Here is a 6,393-nt window from a genome sequence, read left to right on the forward strand (position 1 = left end):
TATGTGTGGATATGAGCTCACTCCGGCATCAGCATGTGTTCTGCCATTTCTCATGTCAATAACTTACCATGGCTATTTTTTTTTTTTTTTTGCTGCTGTCCTAGATTGAACTCAGAGAGCGATCAACACTAAGGTGAGAGATGACATTTTCAAAATGATAGGATGTGTGTATTTTTGTGGTGAGCACTGCATATAATTTAGCATGTTAGTTTTCTCAGGTTTTCTCAAGTCTCACAAGTATACTCCATTCCTGTAATGGCATAAATGGCAAAAAAAAAAAAAAAAAAAATTAGTGCTCCTTAATACTGGTTGTGTAATGATAACCTCATACGAGACATCAGAGATCTAGTGTTTTTAAATAGATGCTCCTTAAAGTCAATGGCATTTAACCCCAACGGATGTAGTGGCTTTCTTCTAAATAACAGCAGTGTAAAATAGAGTGAATCATATCTTGTGGCACACTGATGCAACTTCTCACAGCGCTGTTTGAACAACTACCTCAGAGTCCATTGTGTGCAGCCTCAGGCAAGAGAGGGAGAGAGAGAGAAAACCACAATGATGTTCTTAGGTCCAGAGAGAGAGAGAGGAGCATAATGTATTTTATTGACAAAGTCATTGTTATTACAGTCAGACGGTGAGGGGTGTGTGTGAGTGAGTAAAACAGGCCAGATCTAAAAAAAGGCATGAGTGATAGAAACTGAAACACACACTTGGTGACCAATGGATGATGTAATAAGTGTGTGGAGATAAAAGCAAATTGGGCTGATACAGACAGTGTGTTATACAGGCGTGGAGAACAAAGCAGCTTCCAGCCAGATGGTGGATCTCCAGCGGTCACCGGGTTACACGGAGGACACGACTCATCGTCTCAGCTTCCTCACAAAGGTGTATAGAACTGCATATCTGTAAATCTCTGCAGTGTGTTGTTCTGTCCCATATCTGTTCCTGCTAGCACCCACTGCTGATAAGCATGCCAACACCCATCTTCTCGAGGAGCCCACTTTAAAGCTGTTCTGATCCCATTTCCTCCCTTTTCTTAGTCAGACAACACAAAGGTCATTTAGAGGGTAAGACATTATGTTCCCAGCCACTGAAAAGAAAATATGTGGTCATTTGATATGCTGCTTCATATTATAGACTGGAACTGCACACTGACAGCAGTAAATCAAACATGTCAAGAGCATGTGATGACAAGACGCTATAATGAGTGTTTTAAATATGGCTGCCCAGAATAAACAAAGCACAAGTAGAAGAGTGTGTGCATAGGTCATTCTCAAAAAAATGTTTTTGATATTAAATGTTGTTGGTATCTTTATTTTTATTTTTTTCTTGTACTTTTGACCATTCTTGGCATTATTATGAAGCTTAAAGGAAAACCTCACTTTTGTTGACTTTATTTTATTACAGCCCACCAGACACCAGTGACAAGAAAAGGTCGTATATTTAAGTTCAGTAATTTCACTTAAATGGCAATGAAAATTACCTATTAGTTGTCATTTAAGTGGAATTACTGAACTTAAATATACAAACTTGATAAAAAAGATCATTCTAGAAGAAAATCTCAGATGGCACTTAGAGGCTTTTGCATCTGAACTCTTCATATATATATATATATATATACTGTGTGTGTGTGTGTGTGTGTGTGTGTGTGTGTGTGTGTGTGTGTGTGTGTGTGTGTGTGTGTGTGTGTGTGTGTGTGTGTGTGTGTGTATTTTATATAATTTATTACCTATTTGTTTTGCTTTTTCCACACAATTGCAAGGCCCAGGGAAAAAAAATACTGAAAAGTAATTATAATTAAATAAATGTAAATTTCACAGAATTAGTCTAATGGATGCAAGACTTTTTTCAGGCACTTTGATACATTTGTTACGACATTGTTGATAACATTGTTAAAATGTTGCCTTTTATTTTAAGTTTCACGACTGCCTGAAATCATTTATCACTGTAAAATCACAGGACATGTTAGTCACCACATATTCTCCAAATCTGAGGACAAACATGTCCCTTGACTTCTGATACCCACACGCTAATCTAATACCATCAGATCTGACCTTGAATCCTTCATCTATCTATCTCTTCACCCATCATCTGGATTCAATTCTCTATAGCTCTTATTTTGAAAGGCCAGAGGCATGTGTGTGTCCATGCTATGTGCGTGCATGTAAGTGTGTTTGTGTGGACAGGCCTCTGATTGAGGTAGATGACAGAAATTCTTTAGGCTAAACGAAAATAAAGAGCGACTGATCATATTAAAGCAGAATTTCTTCAGAAATGCTCCCTGTGCTTGGTTTGTGTGTGTGTGCGTGTGTGAGTTTGAGTTTGCAAACGTTTTTGGAAGTATTTTTTTTTAAATGGTGGATGTTAGCAGAACGATTAACATCGTTTACAGCTAAAAATGGAGTTCTGAAAAAAATGTAGAGCTTGAGTGGAGCCCTAGATCATGGACAGCAAGTCAATGTATATGATAATGCGAAACGGTAATGCAAACTCGTCATGTTTCTTTTCTAAATCTCTTATTTTTACAGCGACTCCACCGCTTCACGTGTGTTGAGTTGGCAGGGGGGCTTCTTGTAGATCAGTATCACCACATCGCACGTCCTGAAATATGAATCCAATTACTGGCTCCAGACCGGCCTTTACCAAGATGACTGGATAAAATACCCAAGCTTTTTACTTTGGACTCTTCATTCCCTCTCTCTCTTTTTCTTCAGTGCTCCTACAATCCGTCCACTTCTTCTGTTTTTCATTATCTTCTCACATCTCTCCTCTTTTCCCCTTACCTCTTCAACTTCTTTTTTCCTTTCTCCTCTGTTTGTGTCTTTGAGGTTCCTGCATGTAGACAAAGCACTCGTGTCACTCTTTCGCTGCAGAATGTTTTGGCTGCTTCGCTGAACCACAGAATATTTCGTAACTGCATTGGAGAATATGGAAATGAAACATATGTTTCCAGTATAATGGAAGAAAAGCCCATCTATTAAGAGACACCTGCCAGCAGAGGAGAGACTGCATTAATGGCAGCCTAAAACAGCTTCCACCATGAGTATGGAAATAAAGTATGATTCCATTAGCCTTTCAGGGTTTATATTTAACTTACATGACCATAATTTCAAGACATTGGTAAAGAACGGCCTTTCAGATCCACTTTAGAGTGAACCCACCCTGGGGTAAACTCCAGACGTTTTGTGTTAAATACAAGTCTAAATTAAGTGCTCTAATTTAGAAATCTTTCCCTTTTATGGTTTAATGCTGCACCCTGATAAGTTAACCAGTAAACCACAATGGAGATGAAACCACACCGGTTTATTAAAGACAGAAAATTAGATTTTCATCCTGCTTCATAACAGCTATTCCATTTAGTATCTTGTGTGTTTGAGTTTTTAGATCTGAATTTAAAAATTACATCATTTATTTTCTCTCAGCGCCACGACCAAAAGCTTCACTTGTTGTGCTGCGTAATTTATTGGTGTGAACTTTACAGATGAACTCATCTTGACTTATGGTCGGTGTGCGAGCGCATTTGTGTGAATGAGTGTGTGAGGTCATCAGCAAAGCAGCCGACAGTGGGGTTTGTAGAAGTTAATCAAAGTTCATTCCCTGACCCCTTAATGTGCTACATGTGGCGCTAAACTGTGACATCGACACACTGAGAGCATTGCGATTAAACCATAGTCTCCCTGCAGTTTAATGATCTTTTTAAATGACACGGAAGAAATCTTATCCTGTGAAAGCATCTTAACACAAAGAAGACAGCATAGCGTATTTATCTTTTGTTGGACAGACAGAGAGAACCAAAAACCTGTGAACCTCTTGTTCTCAAGCTGACCTAATCGAGAAATCAATGTTCCTGCAGTGATAATAGATGCGTCCGAAACTAAAGCCAGTTACCTTTTGTATTGTATTGTATTTATATATTTCAAATGTTACAAAAATGACCAAAAATATTGATTTAAATAGAAATAAAATACTTTTTTTTTTTTTACATTTTTTACATTTCATATTTTGGCAATTTTAAAAAGTACAATTTGTCTTTCCCCAAAATTAATTTTCTTGATTTTGTAATTTTGGTTTGAAAAATATATGTCCTTAAGCAATGAGTTTATAAAATGAACATTAGCGATAACCAAGCAAATGCTTTGTAAGCTACAATGCTTAATTATCTGTAAATGTTTGTTCTTCCCTGTATATTTTGAATAAATACAGGTTATAAACGTATGTAGCCCCGCCCCTTTTACGCGCTGCGCTCTTTCTTCCAGTTTGTATTTCCACAGTATGGAGGCAAGATTTTACGATTTTATTTATGAATGAACGGCTCGTTTTAAAATGGTACCGGTCTACTGAAATTTGTTATGACATCTGCTTCATACATTACAATGCTCATGATAACTTTTGTGAACTCTACAATAAGTAAATCCACTTCACCAGCTAATTACTCTTCAACAGATGCCATAGAAATATACAGAGCTACGGCAAAAACGGAAGTTCAAAGACAAAATTCTAAAGATGGCTGTGTGCGAATAAGGTCTATAGGAAAAGTATTCATGCCTACACTGCAATATTATCAATCAGATTCACATTTATTTGATTTTTTTAACTGTACTTGATTTCCAGGGTGGTTTAGGTTAGCGTGACTGGGCATTTGGCTTACAGGATCCAAGAAAAGTTTCATTCCCGGTACTGTTTTTCCCAATGACACTGGGAGCTGTCAGGCAGGGAGGTTTATATGCTCCAACTGATTGCGATGGCCACAGAACGAGCCAGATGAGAAATGAAACCTCAGATATCTGTACTTGAGCAGGAGAAGAAAGACCAGCGGTGCACTAATTAGCTTAGCTTTCGTACTCCCGGGGCTGGAGAGAAAGAGTCAATGAAAACACAGGATGAGGGGCTTTGGTTCACTCAGCCAATTCACATTAGCAATACCTCCGCTGGGCCCGTCCAGAAAAAAGTGCCCATCCAGAAACGCGTCTGAATGTCTCAGTTAAGAAATTGCAAGCGGTTAAGAGAGGATGAATGGAAGCAAAGAGAGGTGCACACATCTGAAGTTTATTTCAGTGTAAATCTATTCCAGATCTGTTGCGATTTGGAGTCCTGATGATTTAGGGGTTGTGACCTGACATGACACTCCAGCAAATGAATGGACCTCTAGACATGGGCTTTGTCCGAACGTTAGTGGCCAGTTTGTGTCCACCAAGACAAAACAGTTTGACAGATACACCACCACAAAAGAGCGCTGAACTCTCATTAAACTGTCAGTGACCTTAATGTGTCATTTAGCGCGTTTTGTTGAGACTAGAGATCAAACGCATGTTTAGAAGCAGCTCAAACAGGGTGTGGTGTCCCGATGGTGTCACTTGGACAAGCTTTATTTGATAGGGAAGGCAGGAATATGTTGCTGTGATGTGCTAATTGAATTCTGGACCCTTGACAATTTTGTGACTCATCATGCAGTTCGACTTTAGGATCTGCAACTCTGCTACAGAGACAGTGTTCAGACTGTACTCATTCAGCTCAATTGTACCTGCAGGTAAGATGCTAAAAATGCGCAGAAAGTTATCAAACGCAATGATGAAGTGCCTCAGACTCACTTTCATAACTGATGTTATATCCGTCCGCATCAAGCTCAAACAGATTCATTAAAAAAGTTAATTAAACAAGTTAATTTGGTGCCGCTAGTTCATATTACTGAAAGGTCATTGTACTTAAAGCTTTTCATTTTAATTACAGTATTAAAGTATTTTAAAGTATTATAGTTAAGCTTTGTCACGATTTCAATTAAATTGCAGTTAACTTGTTTGTATAAAATCCAAATTTAAAGTTCTACTAACTTAATCTTCGAGTTTGTTAACTTTGTTAATTTCGAGTTTGTTCAAATTTGATGTAACTGATTAATTTTTTTTAGTTCTGCTAACTTATTAGGATTTACAGTGTAGCATTTAAGAAATTACACTATTAACCATTTCATTTAGCACAATTAATCATTTCTTAGGTAAAACATCAGTGGCATGTTAACTTTCTTATCAAGAACAGTATTTTATCTTTAACTATGACATTGTGGCCTGGTTTCACAGACAGGGTTTAGATTAAGCCATGATTAGACCTTAGCTCAGTTAGGACATTTAAGTAGCTTTTATACATGCCTTAGAAAAAAACATTACTGGTGTGCATCTTGAGACAAAACAATGGCATTGACATATTTTAAGATATACCAGTGTAAGTTGATTTCAGTTAAAACAGCTCAAATATGCATTTTAGTCTGGGACTAGGTTTAAGCCTTGCCTGTGAAACCGTGTGTGTGTGTGTGTGTGTGTGTGTGTGTGTGTGTGTGTGTGTGTCCTTCAAATAAATAAGTAAAATATTTTCATCTTTTCAATATAATTTCATCAGAATTAT

This window comes from Scardinius erythrophthalmus (genome assembly GCF_964197995.2).
Source record: "Scardinius erythrophthalmus genome assembly, chromosome: 2".
Taxonomy (NCBI): domain Eukaryota; kingdom Metazoa; phylum Chordata; class Actinopteri; order Cypriniformes; family Leuciscidae; genus Scardinius; species Scardinius erythrophthalmus.